At 44.1% G+C, this 16,452-nt stretch overlaps 1 protein-coding gene across 2 annotated transcripts in view; it reads right to left on the bottom strand.

Annotated features, from left to right (window-relative positions):
• Positions 1-16,452, bottom strand: part of ube2z (ubiquitin-conjugating enzyme E2Z) — a 37,778-nt gene that overhangs the window by 20,592 nt on the left and 734 nt on the right. The window contains exon 1 of one of the 2 annotated variants that reach the window (XM_043674795.1): positions 3,989-4,023. The exons of the other annotated variant lie outside the window; for it this stretch is intronic. The gene's annotated coding sequence lies outside the window, so the exon portion shown is untranslated. Of the gene's footprint in view, positions 1-3,988; positions 4,024-16,452 lie in introns of those variants that run through there. 2 annotated transcript variants of the gene reach the window in all.

Below are 16,452 nucleotides of genomic sequence, written 5' to 3'. Positions count from 1 at the left end.
ATCAGTTGGTGCAGCAGTTAAAGGCAATGAAGAATTCACAGGAGCTAGGGGGTGTGTTAGATGGCAGTTGCAGGTAGGTGATAAATCACAGATACAGTCAGGTAGATGGGTTACCTCCAGGCAAGATAGAAGAGGGAGACAGGTCTTTCAGGAATCTCTTGTGGCTTTCCCTACCTCAAAGAAGTATGCTATTTTGGAAAATGCATAAAGTTAAAAATCACACAACACCAGATTACAGTCCAACAGATTTATTTGGAAGAACTAGCTGTCGGAACTCCTTCATCAGGTAGTTGTGGAGTATAAGATCGTAAGACACAATTTATAGCAAAAGTTTACAGTGTGATGCAACTGGAATTATATAGAGTCAGAGAGTCATAGAGATGTACAGCATGCAAACAGACCCTTCGGTCCAACTCATCCATGCCGACCAGATATCCCAACTCAATTACACCCACCAGTCAGCACCCGGCCCATATCCCTCCAAACTCTTCCTATTCATACACCCATCCAGATACCTTTTAAATGTTGCAATTGTACCAGACGCCACCTCTTCCTCTGGCAGCTCATTCCATACAAGTACCTCCTTCTGAGTGAAAATGTTGCCCCTTAGGTCTCTTTTATATCTTTCCCCTCTCATCCTAAACCTATGACCTCTAGTTCTGGACACCCCCACCCAGGGAAAAGACTTTGTCTATTTATCCCATCCATGCCCCTCATGATTTTATAAACCTCTATAAGGTCACACCTCAGCCTCCGACGCTCCAGGGAAAACAGCCCCAGCCTATTCAGCCTCTCCCTATAGCTCAAATCCTCCAACCCAGGCAACATCCTTGTAAGCCTTTTCTGAATCCTTTCAAGTTTCACAACATCCTTCCGGTAAGGAGACCAGATTTGCATGCAATATTCCAACAGTGGCCTAACCAATGTCTTGTTTAGCTACAACATGACCTCCCAACTCCTGTACTCAATACTCTGACCAATAAAGGAAAGCATAGCAAACGCCTTCTTCACTATCCTATTTATCTGCAACTCCACTTTCAAGGAGCTATGAACCTGCACTCCAAGGTCTCTTTGTTCAGCAACACTCCCTAGGACCTTACCATTAAGTGTATAAGTCCTGCTAAAATTTGCTTTCCCAAAATGCAGCACCTCGCATTTATCTGAATTAAACTCCATCTGCCACTTCTCAGCCCATTGGCCCATCTGGTCAAGATCCTGTTGTAATCTGAGGTAACCTTCTTTGTTGTCCACTACACCTCCAATTTTGGTGTCAGCAAACTTACTAACTAGACCTCTTATGCTCACATCCAAATCATTTATATAAATGATAAAAAGTAGTGGACCCAGCACCGATCCTTGTGGCACTCCACTGGTCACATGCCTCCAGTTTGTAAAACAAGCCTCCACCACCACCCTGTGTCTTCTATCTTTGAGCCAGTTCTGTTTCCAAATGGCTAGTTCTCACTGTATTCCATGAGATTTAACCTTGCTAACCAGTTTCCTATGGGGAACCTTATCAAATGCCTGACTGAAGTCCATTTAGATTACATCCACTGCTCTGCCCTTATCAATCCTCTTTGTTACTTCTTCAAAAAACTCAATCAAGTTTGTGAGACATGATTTCCCATGCACAAAGCCATGCTGACTATCGCTAATCAGTCCTTGCCTTTTGAAATACATGTACATCCTGTCCTGCAGGATTCCCAAAGATTCGCCAAAGAGAAGTGTGTTAGTTATTGGGGACTCAATAGTCAGAGGCTCAGATAAAAGACTTGTTGGGAATGAACGATACTCGCGGTTGGTGTGTTGACTCCCAGGTGCCATGGTCCGTGATGTCTCGGATCATATCTTTGGGGTCCTGAAGAGAGAGGGTGACCAGCCGCAAGTCGTGGTCCATGTAGGTACCAAAGACATAGGTAGAAAGAGGGACAGGGATGTAAGGCAGGATTTCAGGGAGCTAGGGTGGAAGCTGTTGCTAAAACAAACAGATATTATCTCTGGTTTATTACTCGTGCCATGTGATAGCGAGGCAAGGAATAGGGAGAGATATCAGCTGAACATGTGGCTGCAAAGATGGTGCAGGAGGGAGGGTTTCAGGTACTTGGATAATTGGGGCTCATTCTGGGGAAGGTGGGACCTGTATAAACACGACGGTCTTCACTTGAACCAGAGGGGGGTACTAATATCCTGGGTGGGAAATTTGCTGGTGCTATTCGGGTGGGTTTAAACTAGCTCAGCAGGGGAATGGGAACCAGAGGTGCAGTTGCAGTGCACAGGAGGATGAGAGTAGGAAGGACAGGGACAGGATTTCAGGGTCACAGGAATGTGCTGGCAGACAACAAACTGTTTGAAGTGTGTCTACTTCAACGCCAGAAGTATCCGAAATAAGTTAGATGAGCATGGATAGGTACCTGGGACCAGCATGGATAGGTACCTAGGACTTCGATGTTCTGGCCATTTCGGAGACATGGATAGAGCAAGGTGAGGAATGGATGTTGCAGGTTCCAGGGTTTAGATCTTTCATTAAGAACAGGCAAGGCGATAAAAGAGGGGGAGGTGTGGCCTTCTTAGTCAAGGATAGTATAATGGTGGCTGAGAGAACTTTTGGCGAGGACTTGTCGACTGAGGTAGTGTGGGCTGAGGTTAGAAACAGGAGAGGAGAAGTCACACTGCTTGGAGTTTTTTTATAGGCCTCTGCAGAGTTCCAGGGAGGTGGAAGAGAGGATTAGTAAAATTATTCTGGGTAGGAGCGAAAGGAACAGGGTGGTCATTATGGGGGACTTTAACTTCCCCAATATTGACTGGAAATGCCATAACTCTAGTACGTCGGATAGATCAGTTTTTGTCCAATCTGTACAGGAGGGTTTCCTGACACAGTATGTCGAAGGGCCGACAAGAGGGGAGGGCATACTGGATCTGGTGCTTGGTAATGAACCAGGCCAGGTGTTTGATTTAGTTATAGGTGAGCACTTTGGAGAGTGACCATAATTGAGTTATGTTCAGTTTAGTGATGGAAAGGGATTGGTACATGCCACAGGTCAAGAGTTATCGATGGGGTGAGGGCAATTATAATACGATTAGGCAAGAATTAGGATGCATTCAATGAGGTAGCAAAATGCAGGGGATGCAGACACTGGAAATGTGGAGCTGGTTTAAGGAACAGATATTGCATGTCCTTGATAGCTATGTCCCTGTCAGGTAGGGAGGAAGTGATAAGATAAGGGAACCGTGATTTACTACAGAAATTGCATCTCGTGTTAAGCAGAAGAAGGAGGCTTATGTGTTGATGAGGCAAGATGGTTCAGATGAGGTCATGGAGAGTTACAGATCAGCTAGGAAGGATTTAAAGAGAGAGTTAAGAGCAAAGAGAGGACACAAGCAGCCTTTAGCAAACAGAATAAAGGAGAACCCTAAAGCTTTCTATAGGTATGTGAGGAATAAAAGGATGATTGGGGTAGGAATATGCCCAGTTAAAGACAGAAGTGGGAAGTTGAGTGTGGACCCTGTGGAGATTGGAGAGGTGCTAAACGAACATTTCTCATCAGTTTTCACTCAGGAAAAGGAGAACATTGTAGAGGAGAAGAATGAGGTATGAGATATTAGACTAGAAAAGATTGAGGTTAGTTACGAACAGGTGTTATCAATTCTAGGAGTGAAAGTAGACAAGTCCCCTGGGCCAGATGGGATTTATCTGAGGATTCTCTGGGTCACTAGGGAGGAGATAGCAGAGCCTTTGGCTTTGATATTTGAGTCGTCATTGTCTACAGGTTTAGTACCAGAGGACTGGAGTATTGCAAATGTTGTGCCCTTGTTCAAGAAGGGCACTAGAGATGACCCAGGTAATTATAGACCAGTGAGCCTTACTTCTGCTGTAGGAAAGGTTTTGGAAAGGATTATAAGAGATAGGATTTATAATAATCTAGCAAGCAACAATTTGATTTCAGATAGTCAACATGGTTTCATCAAAGGCAGGTCGTGTCTCACAAACCTCTGAGTTTTTTTGAGAAGGTGACCAAGCACGTAGATGAGGGTAGGGCAGTTGACATCGTATACATGGACTTCAGCAAAGCCTTTGATGAGGTTCCACATGGTAGGCTGTTGGAGAAAATGCAGAGGCATGGAATTGAGAGTGATTCAGCATTTTGGATTAGAAACTGGCTTTCTGAAAGAAGACAGTGAGTGGTGGTGGATGGAAAATATTCAGCCTGGAGTCCGGTTACTAGTGGTGTGCCACAAAGATCTGTTTTGGGACCACTGCTGTTTGTCATTTTTATAAATGACTTAGACGAAGGCATAGGTGGGTGGATTAGAACATTTGCAGACGACACTAAAGTCGGTGGAGTAGTGGACAGTTTGGAAGAACGTTATAGGTTGCAGGGGGATTTGGATAAACTGCAGAATTGGGCTGAGAGGTGGCAAATGGAGTTCAATGCAGCTAAATGTGAGGTGATGCATTTTGGGAAGTATAATAGGAAGGCAGACTACTGGGTCAATGGAAAGATTCTTGGTAGTGTGGATGTGCAGCGGGATCTTGGAGTCCATGTACACAGATTCCTGAAAGTTGCCACCCATGTGGATAGTGCTGTTATGAAGGCATACTGTGTTAGGTTTCACTCGTATAGGGATTTCTGGAACTGCAATATCAGGCTACAACTATACAAAACGCTGGTGCGGCCACACTTGGAATATTGTGTACAGTTCTGGTCCCCATATTTCAGGAAGGATGTGGAAGCATTGGAAAAGATGCAGTGGGGGCTTACCAGGATGTTGTCTGGTCTGGATGGACGGTCTTATGAGGAAAGGCTGAGAGACTTGGGTCTGTTCTCATTGGAAAGAAGGCGGCTAAGAGGGGATTTGATAGAGACATACAAGATGATCAAAAGATTAGATAGGGTAGACAGTGAAAGTCTTTTTCCTAGGATGATGACATCAGCGTGTACAAGGGGGCGTAACTACAAATTGAGGGGTGATAGATTTAAGACAGATGTCAGAGGCAGGTTCTTTACGCAGAGAGTGGCAAGGGTGTGGAATTGCCCTACCTGCTAATGTAGTCAACTCAGCCACATTAGGGAGATTTAAACAATCCTTAGATAAGCACATGGATGATAGCATAGGGGGACGAGCTGAGAATAGTTCACAGGTTGGCGCGACATCGAGGGCCCAAGGGCCTGTTCTGCGCTATGTTCTAACTTGCCCACCACGGATGTCAGGCTCTTTGGTCTATAGTTCCCTGGCTTGTCCTTACCACCCTTCTTGAACAGTGGCACCACGTTAGCCAACCTCCAATCTTCCAGCACTTCACCTGTGACTATTGATGATACAAATATCTTAGCAAGGGGTCCAGCAATCACTTCCCTAGCTTCTCAGAGTTTTAGAGTACATCTAGTATTGAAAAAGACCTGGATTTTCAATATATAATTTCTGTTGCATCACACTGTAAACTTTTGCTATAAATTCTCTTACGATCTTAACTCCACAACCATCTGATGAAGGAGCAGCGCTCTGAAAGCTAGTGCCTCCAAATAAACCTGTTGGTCGATAACCTGGTGCTGTGTGATTTTTAACTTTGTACACCCCAGTCCAACACCGGCACCTCCAAATCTTGGAAAATGTAGGGGGTGATGGTCTCTCAGGGGAATGGAGCACTGATAGCCAGGTTTCTGGTACTGAGACTGGGGCATACTGTGTTGAGGTTCCAAGCAATCAATTGTCACAGAGGACTCTCTAGTCAGAGGCACAGACAGATGTGTCTGCGGCTGACAGCGATACATCGGAAGGGTGCATTGCCTCCTGGAGCCAGGATCGAGGATATCTTGAAGAGGGTGCAGAGTATTCTCAACGGGAGAGGGATGAGCAGGGAGTCATTGTACACATTGGAACTGATGACATAGGAAGAGAAAAGGATGAGGTTCTGAGGAGAATATAGCAAAGCAGTTAGAAATTTAAAAAGGAGGTCCTCGAGGGTTTTAATATCTAGATTACTCCCAGTGCCATGGGATAGTTAGGGTAGGAATAGTAGGATAGACCAGATGAATGCGTGACTGAGGAGCTGGTGCAGGGGAGAAGGGTTGACATTTTTGGATCATTGGAATTTCCTCTGGGGTAGAGGTGACCTGTATAAGGAGGACAGATTGTACCTGAATTGGAAGGGAACTAATATGCTGGTAGGGAGATTTGCTAAAGCTGCTCAAGAGGATTTAAACTAGTTTGACTGTTGGGGGGATGGGTGGTGGTTTTGGGGGGAGGTTGCAATCCAGGAAGATAGTGAGGAAAGACTTCAGTCTGACACGGTACAGTTGAGAAAAGCAAGTCAGTCAGGAACAAACGAGGTAGGAGTGATAAATTAAACTGCATTTATTTCAATTCAAGAGGCCGAACAAATAAGGTAGATGAACTCAGGGCATGGTTGGGAACGAGAGACTGGGATATCATAGCAATTACTGAGATGTAGCTCAGGGACGGACTGGACTAGCAGCTTAATGTTCCAGGGTATAGATGCTATAGGAAGGATAGACAGGGAGACGAGAGAGAAAGGGGAGTGACCTTTTTGATTAGAGATAACATGCGGCTGTACTTAGGGAGGATATTCCTGGGAATACATCCAAGGAAGTTTTTTGTGTTGAACTGAGACGTATGAAAGAGATGATCACCTTACTGGGATTGTACTATAGACCCCGCAATAGACAGCAGGAAACTGAGAAACAAATTTGTAAGTAGATCCCAGTTATATAAATAATAGGGTGGTTATGGTAGGGGATCTTAACTTACCAAACATAGTCCAGGACTGCCATAGTGTTAAGGGCTTGGATGAAGAAGAATTTGTTAAGTGTACACAAGAACATCTTCTGATTCAGTATATTGCTGTACTTACTAGAAAAGGTTCCAAACTTGTCCTACTCTTGAGAAATACAGCAGGGCAGTGACTGAGGTGTCAGTGGGGGAGCACTTTGAGGCCAGTGACCATAACTCTATTAGTTTCAAAATAGTGATAGAAAAGGATAGACAGGATCTAAAAGTTAAAACTCTAAATTGGGCGAAGGCCAAGTTTGATGGTATTAGGCAAGAATGTTCAAAAGTTGATTGAGGGCAGATGTTTGCAGGTAAAGGGATGGCTGGAAAGTGGGAAGCCTTCAAAAATGAGATGAGAGTCCAGAGACAGTATGTTCCTATTAAAGTGAAGGGCAAGGCTGGTAGGTGTAGGGAATGCTGGATGATTAGAGAAATTGAGATTTTAGTCAAAACAAAAAAGGAAGCATATGTTAGATAGTTAGCAGAGATCGCGTGAATCCCTAGAAGAGTATAAAAGGCAGTAGGAGAATACTTAAGAGGGAAATCAGGAAGGCAAAAAGGGGACATGAGATATCTTTGGCAAATAAGATTAAGGAGAATCTAAAGGGATTGTACAAATACATTAGGGAAAAAGGGTAACTAGGGAGAGAATTTGGATCATTAAAGATCAGGAAGACTGTCCGAGACCGCAGAAGATGGGGGAGAAAGTAAACATCAGTGTTTACTGTGGAGAAGGATATGGAAGACATAGAACATGGGAGGAAAAAGCGACACCTTGAGAAAATGTCCATATTACAGAGGTGGTGGTGCTTAAAACGCATAAAGATGAATAAATCACTGGGACCTGACCAGGCCTACCCTAGAACTTTGTGGGAAGCTAGGGAAGTGATTTCTGGGCCCCTTGCTGAGTATTTGTATCATCAAATGACACCAAAATTGGAGGCGTAGTTGACAGTAATGAAAGTTACTTCACAGTACAAAAGGGATTTTGATCAAATAGGCCAATGAGCTGAGGAATAGGAGATGGAGTTTAATTTAGATAAATGTGAGGTGCTGCATTTTGGAAATCAAATCAGAGCAAAACCTTTGTATGATCCAGGGAGAGTTGCTGAACAGAGACCTTGGAGAGCAGGTTCATAATTCCTTGAAAGTGGAGATGCAGGTCGATAGGATAGTGAAGGCAGCTTTTGGGAGGCTTGCCTTTATTGGTCAGTGCAGTTGAGACGTCATGTTGCAGCTGTACAGAACATGGGTTAGGCCACTTTTGGAATATTGCATACAATTCTGGTCTGTGAAACTGCAAATGGTTCAGAAAAGATTTCCAAGGATATGGCCAAGGTTGGAGGGTTTGAGCTATAGGGAGAGGCTGAAAAGGCTGGGGCCATTTTCCCTGGAGCATCAGAGGCTGAGCTCATATAGAAGTTCATAAAATCATGGATATGGTAAATGTTAAATAATGGATATGGGGCATGGATATGGTAAATAAACAAAGTCTTTTCCCTGGGCTGGGAGAGTCCAAAGCTAGTGGGCATAGATTGAAGGTAAGGGGGAAAGATTCAAAAAGGACATAAGGGGCAACTTTTTCCACAGAGTGGGTAGTGCATGTATGGAATTAATTGCCAGACAAAGTGATGGAAGCTGGTACAATTACAACATTTAAAAGGCATCTGGATGGGTATATGAATAGGAAGAATTTAGAGGGATATGGGCCAAATGCTGGCAATTGGGATTAGATTTATTTGGATATCTGGTTAGCAAGGCCAAGAAGAACAAAGAAAATTTACAGCCCAGGAACAGGGTCTTCAGCCCTCCAAGCCTGAGCTGATCCAAATCCAATGTCTAAACCTATCGCCCAATTCCCAAGCATCTGTATCCCTCTGCTCCCCACCTACTCATGCAACTGTCCAGATGCACCTTAATCTACCGTACCTGCCTCTACTACCTCTGCCAGCAACACTTTCCAGGCACCTACCACCCTCTGTGTAAACTACTTGCCACATATATCCCCCTTAAACGTTCCACCACTCACCTTGAACACGTGACATCTCGTTATTGAATCCCTCACCCTGGGAAAAAGCTTATCTCTATCTACCCTGTCTATACCTTTCATGATTTTGTAGACCTCAATCAGGTCCCCCCTCAATCTCCTTTTTTCTAATGAAAACAATCCTAACCTACTCAACCCCTCTTCACAGCTAGCACCTTCCAAACCAGGCAACATCCTCGTAAGCCTTCTCTGCACCCTCTCCAAAGCGTCCACATCATTTTGGTAATGTGGCGACCAGAACTGTACAGTATTCTAAATGCGGCCGAACCAAAGTCTTGTACAATTTTAACATGACCTGCCAGCTCTTATATTCAATACCCTGAGTAAGGCAATCATACCATATGCCTTCTTGACCACTCTATCCATCTGTGCAGCAACTTTCAGGGTACAATGGACCTGAACTCCCAGATCTCTCTGCTCATCAACTTTTCCCAAGGCTCTTCCGTTTACAGTACAGTTCGCTCTAGAATTAATTTCCCAAAATGCTTACCTCACATTGGCCTGCATTGAACTCCATCTGCCACTTCTCCGCCCAACTCTCCAGTCTATCTATATGCTCCTGTATTCTTTGACAGTGCCCTATGCTTTCTACTATTCCACCAATCTTCGTGTCATCTGTAAACTTATTGATCAGACCAACAATGCCCTCTTCCAGATCATTTATGTATATAACAAATAACTGTGGCCCCAGCACTCATCCCTGTACAACACCACTGATCACCTTTCTCCATTTCGAGAAACTCCCTGCAACTACTACTCTGTCTCCTGTTGCTCAACCAGTTCTTTATCCACCTAGCTAGAACACCCTGCACACCATCTGACTTCACTTTCCCCATTAGTTTACTGTGGGGAACCTTATCAATACCTTACTAAAGTCCATGTATATGACATCTACAGCCCTTCCTTCATCTCTCAACTTGTTGTGGTTCTGTTCGCCGAGCTGGGAATTTGTCTTGCAAATGTTTTGTCCCCTGTCTAGGTGACATCCTCAGTGCTTGGGAGCCTCCTGTGAAGCGCTTCTGTGATCTTTCCTCCGGCATTTATAGTGGCCTGTCTCTGCCGCTTCCGGTTGTCAGTTCCAGCTGTCCACTGCAGTGGCCGGTATTTTGGGTCCAGGTCGATGTGTTTGTTGATAGAGTCTGTGGATGAGTGCCATGCCTCTAGGAATTCCCTGGCTGTTCTCTGTTTGGCTTGCCCTATAATGGTAGTGTTGTCCCAGTTGAATTCATGTTGCTTGTCATCTGCGTGTGTGGCTACTAAGGATAGCTGGTCGTGTTGTTTCGTGGCTAGTTGGTGTTCATGGATACGGATCGTTAGCTGTCTTCCTGTTTGTCCTATGTAATGTTTTGTGCAGTCCTTGCATGGGATTTTGTACACTACATTGGTTTTGCTCATGTTGGGTATCGGGTCCTTCGTTCTGGTGAGTTGTTGCCTGAGAGTGGCTGTTGGTTTGTGTGCTGTTATGAGTCCTAGTGGTCGCAGTAGTCTGGCTGTCTGTTCGGGAATGCTCCTGATGTATCGTAGTGTGGCTAGTCCTTTGGGTTGCGGCATGTCCTCGTTCCGTTGTCAGATGACACACGCAGATGACAAGCAACATGAATTCAACTGGGACAACACTACCATTATAGGGCAAGCCAAACAGAGAACAGCCAGGGAATTCCTAGAGGCATGGCACTCATCCACAGACTATCAACAAACACATCGACCTGGACCCAAAATACCGGCCACTGCAGTGGACAGCTGGAACTGACAACGGAAGCGGCAGGGACAGACCACTATAAATGCCGGAGGAAACACCACAGAAGCGCTTCACAGGAAGCTCCCAAGCACTGGGGACGAAACGTTTGCAAGACAAATTCCCAGCTCGGCGAACAGAACCTCAACAACGAGCACCCGAGCTACAAATCTTCTCCCAAACTTTGAATCTCTCAACTTGGTCACTTCCTCAAAGAACTCTATTAAGCTGGTAAGGCATGATCTACCCTGCACCAAACCATGTTGCCTATCACTGACAAGCCCATTCTTTTCCAAACATAAATAGATTCTATCCCTCAGTACCTTCTTCAGCAACTTTCCCCCCACTGGTCTGTAGTTAGCTGGAATATCCCTACTGCCCTTCTTGTAAAGGAGGACAACATGAGCAACCTTCCAGCACCTCAACCTGTGTTTAGGAATGCTACAAAGATATCCATCAGAGCCCCAGCCATTTCCTCTCTCGTCTCCCACAGCAACCTGGGATAGATCCCATCTGGTCCTGGGCATTTGTCCACCTTAATATCCTTTAGCCTACCCAACACATCTTCCCTCCTTATGTTAATATGATCCAGAGTAAACAAACTTCTATCTCTAATCTCAGCATTCATCACCTTCCGTTCCTCAGTTTACACCGATTGAAAGTAATCATTGAGAATCTCACCCATTTTCTTAGGTTTGACACACAACCTTCCTTCCTTATCCTTTAGTGGATTAACCCTTTCTCTGGTTACCCTCTTGCTTCTCATAAGAATAAAAGGCCTGGGAATTCTCCCAAATTCTGCTTGCCAAAGTTATTTCATGACTCTTTTCGCCTATTTGATTCCTCATTTAAGATTGGTCCTACTCTTCTGATATTCCTCCAAGGCCCATTGTGTTCTTAGCTACCTGGGTCTAATGTATACTTCCCTTTTCCTCTTGGCTAGTCCATGATTTCTCCTGTCATCCACGGTTCATGGGATTTGCCTATTCTATCCTTTGTTTTCAAAGGGACATGCCTATCCTGCACTACCTTTAACCTATCTTTGAAAGCCTCCCACACATCAAATGTGTAGTATCCTTCAAATAGCTGTGTCCATTCCCCATTTCCCAGCTCCTGCCTAATTTTGATATAATTGGCCTTGGCCCAATTTAGTATTCATCCTTTCGGGCCACGCTCATCTTTGTCTACTAGTATTCTAAAACTTACAGAATTGTGGTCAAGTTGGACTGAAGGGTCTGTTTCCATCTTTACACCTTTATGACTCCAAGTCCCAATTCAAGAGTTAAGCACAAATTTCACGGTTGATACTCTAGAACAGCACGTGATTTTGCTATAAATTCTGTGTCTTACAATTTCTCCACAGCAACCTGAAGGAGCAGCAGTCCGAAAGCTAGTGCTTCCAATTAAAAGGGCAGTGAAGTTCTCTGACACAATTTTTAAAGGTAGAGGAATTCACTGCAGTGCCCTGGGCAATATCAGTCAACATCACAAACAAAAGCCAGCTTTGTATGGTCATTGCTATATTGCCATCTGAGGAAGTCTGCTGCATGAAAGTCATTAAAACAATAGCAAGACCAAGTAGCAACTATTTGGCACCTCAAGTGGTTGCGAAACATTTAAATGTCAGTTGTTTATTTCTGGTCAACAAACTTCATTATTCTTGGTCCTCTTGTCTGAATATTATTAAACAATCTGTTTGGAGATATTATTACAAAGCTCTGGAGCAGGTCGGACATAAATCCAGGCCTCCTGACTCAGAGCTAGAGATACTACCAATGCATCAAGAAAGGTCCTGGGTTCATCAAAATGTTTTTCAAATTTTGTTTAACCTAGTTTTCTAATCAACCTGTTTAGAGAAATTATTACATACCCCTGGAGCAGATGGGCTTTGAACCAAGGCCTCCCAGTCCAGAGGTAGGGACACTGTGTGCCATGAGGGGCCTGGTCTTGTCATCGATTTCTTAAAATTTAACCTACTTTTTCTGATCAACCTATTCAGAGATGTTGATACATATCTATAAAGCAGGTAGGACTTAAAACCGGGTCTCCTGGTCCAGGATACTATCACTGCCACAAGAGACGTTGGTCTCTTCATCTAAGTAATTAATGTAGATTGTACATAGCGGAAGCCTTCAACCTAATGGCACACCACCGGTTACACCTCTGCTTTCCCAAAAATGACCCATTTTCTGCCTGTTAACTAATCTCATGAGACAAAATCTTGGTGCACCATGTTCTGTTGCTGACTAATTGCATTCACAGTTCATACTCAAAGCAATGATACTGCAGTGATCTTTTAACCACAACCGTATAGAGACTAGTGCCCTTGTAGTACTGGCTGGTCAGAAATTATGAACAGTAATCACACTAGGTGGATTTGCATAAACATCAATTTGCAACAAGGCATTTCAGTTATCCTATGAACTTCAGAGAGAGGAAACTTCAGTAGATATATCGCCAAAAAACTGCAATTCCTCATGGCCTTGTTTTTGTAAAAAAACAGCTTTTTACAATTCTCTCCTTGGCAACAAGAGGAAAAGATTTTCATAAAGCAAGTGGTTGAGAGCTGGAATGCACTGCCTGAGAGTGTGGCCACTGAAGAGGAAACTAAATTGTTATCTGCAAAGGAAGAACATGTAGGATTACACGGGCAGTGGCACTAGGTGAACTGTTCACTGAGACAGCCTATACAGATATAATGGGCTGAGCAGCCTTCTTCAAAGCTGTAAAAATTCTATGATATAACTTTGTGTGTCATTTATTGGCGTCACAACAGTAATCCCACAGAATATTCAAATGAGTCATTACGATATCTCTGTTCCAAAGTTCTCCTTCTGGTACTGGGCCTTACCCCTGTTGATCTCTGTAACCACCGCCAGCCCTACAGTGAGTTCATTGTGCTCCTTCAATTCTGGGAGATTTCCTTCAATCCACCACTGTCTGTACTTTCAAACGAATAGCTGAGCTATGCTCTCCTCCTCCAGTAGGCTTCTTAAAACCCACCTCTTTGGCCACGTTTTGAGTCACCAAAGTGGCTTGTTGTCACACTTTATTGGATGACACTGCTGTGAAGTGTATTGGGATATTTGCTACATTAAACAAGACTGTTGCTATTATTGTTGCTATCTCTATTTTGCTCCAAGTGACCTTAGCGCTCATTTAGATTTACGCCTTTTGAATCTATTTCCCCAGTTCTAATAATATTTGGCCTTCAGAGGACCTCACTGTGTTATCGCGTTAATACAGTAATTGTTCCTGCACTGACAGCCCAATCTAGTGGCTGGTTAAATGGAATTCCTTGTCCAACTCGCTCAATCTGCCAACAGAATCAGAATAGCTCAACTGGCAGTTAAAGTGAATTGTGAAGAAATTCTAAAACAGAACTTTGTTTACATTCTGCCATTTAAATTTCATTTGATCATGAAGGACAGCAAATTGGCTGCCATCTCTCCTCCAACATAACAGTGACTACACTTCAAAAATAGTGCGTTTGTTAAACAGTATTTTGGGCTGTTCTGAGGACGCAAAAGGTACTATATAAATGCAGGGTTTAGTATGGCTGATTTGATTAAGATGGAATATGCTACTCAGCCTCCTGAACCACACTGCTCATATTCTAGAAAGTTCTACAGTTGTTGGCAATGATCGAGAGACATATTGTTTGAAACATTCAACAGAATATTAAAAATCCTTCAAATTGTTGACATTACCTTGGCCACCAATCAACAATTATGAATCCCAACTTCTGGGAATTTAAAAGGGAGTGTCGGAGAGGAAGAGATCCCCATACCTGCAGCCGAGGATGACCTGAAACCAGAAGTCCCTCACATTCAACACAAGAAAAGCAAAAGTCAGGGGAAATGACTGAACCATGACCCCCCAATCCTGGAGGAAAGGTGAGGACTAAAGGTCAGTTAATTACACTATTGGGCAGAGTGAATGGAATAAAAAGTTAATTACATTTCTTTGGAAGTGGGTGGGAAATCTAAGAAATTAAGATGCAATACTTGCTGGGGAGGATTGGGTTTGAAATGGGTGTGATTGCGGTTAGAGGCTGAAATGGAAGAACTCCTTCCTTCTCTGCCTCAGATTCCTTGATACACCCCCAGTTTCTGCTCCATCAGTCACCTGGCACCAGTCTCCTCCCCTCCCAGTCAGTTACATTCTCTGGTTTCTTGACCTGCAATCTTCTTCCCGACCTCTCCGCCCCCACCTCCTCTCCGGCCTATCACCCTCACCTTAACCTCCTTCCACCTATCACATTCCCAACGGCCCTCCCCCAAGTCCCTGTTCCCTACCTTTTATCTTAGCCTGCTTGGCACAACCTCCTCATTCCTGAAGGGCTTATGCCCGAAACGTCGATTCTCCTGCTCCTTGGATGCTGCCTGACCTGCTGCGCTTTTCCAGCAACACACTTTTCAGTTACATTCTCTGGTTCCAGCTTTCAAATCTTCCTCCACATTTAACTAAACATTCAATTTCAAAGATTTGCATCTCTCGATACAGAAGTAAAAAAGACTTACAGAAATTGCACAGGGCTCAGCTGAGACTATGCCCAGAGAAGCATGAACCAATTTTACTCTCTTAGCTTCCTATCAGGAAATGGAATGAATGTTTACTAGACTGAGAGTAGGAGACTGTTCTTTAAGAGATGGTATGCCTTCACACACTACAACAATATAAAATGCTTAAGGAAGGTGCTGAATAGTTATTGCCACCTGGTTGAAGGGTAGACCTGACGGCGCGTGTATCAGGATAAGGCATTATAAATCATTTCAGATTGTGAGGAGGAGAAAATTTGGATTGTGAATCTTTGAAATTATCAAACAGAGAGAACTGTGGATGCTCAGCTATTGTGATTTATTAAGATTCATTAGTAGATGGTTGGGCATGAAGGGAAAGTCCAGGATGGCAGAGTGAAAGTAGGGGAACACCTTCCACTTCCTCTTATTTTCCCTCCTCATTCTTCCATCTCCTCACCTTTCATCCTTTTGCCCCCATTCTTTTTTTTAATCATCCCTCTCTCTTCTACCTCCAACAAGATCTTTTCTCCTCCCCAAATCCTCCCTCCATCTCCCCACCTTACTCCCTCTCTCCACCTATTCCCTCCCTATTCACCTTCCTCCTCCAACTCGTCTTTTCCCCATTCTCCTCACACTTCTCCCCAACCATACCTTCTCCTATCTCACTCCACACGTCCTTATACTCTGCCCTCTCACACATCCTTCCTGACCCTAACCATTTCCTCCATCATCTTCCCTACCCCTCTCTCTCTGCTCCCTCAACACTCCCCCATAAAAACATTGAAGTTAGGAGTAGAGCCCCTTGAGCCTGTTCTGCCATTCAGTTTGATCAGCTGAGAACACTGAGCTCAACACTCTAATCCGTCCCTCTCCACATTTTCCTTTGATCCTTTTAGCCACAAGAGATATTTCTACATCCTGTTTGAAAACACAATGTTTTGACCTCAACTGTATTTTCAGGTAGTGAATTCCACAGACTTACTGCTCTCTGGGTGTAATGTCTCCTCACTCAATGGTTAGCACTGCTGCCTCACAGCACCAGAGTCCCAAGTTCGATTCCAGCTTCAGGCAACTGTCTGTGTGGAGTTTGCACATTCTCCCCGTGTCTGTGTGGGTTTCCTTCGGGTGCTCCGGTTTCCTCCCACAGTCCAAAGATGTGCAGGTCAGGTGAATTGGCCATGCTAAATCGCCCATAGTGTTAGGTGCATTAGTCAGGGAGAAATGCATCTGGGTGGGTTATTCTTCGGAGGGTCAGTTTGGACTCGTTGAGCCAAAGGGCCTATTTCCACACTGTAGAGAATCTAACCTAATCTCAGTCCAAAAACGTTTACTCCTAAACAATGACACTTGGTTCTGGA

This window comes from Chiloscyllium plagiosum, chromosome 33, assembly GCF_004010195.1.
Source record: "Chiloscyllium plagiosum isolate BGI_BamShark_2017 chromosome 33, ASM401019v2, whole genome shotgun sequence".
Lineage (NCBI taxonomy): Eukaryota > Metazoa > Chordata > Chondrichthyes > Orectolobiformes > Hemiscylliidae > Chiloscyllium > Chiloscyllium plagiosum.
Note: the sequence above shows the minus strand (reverse complement) of the source record. Positions and strands in the feature narration are given on the sequence as shown.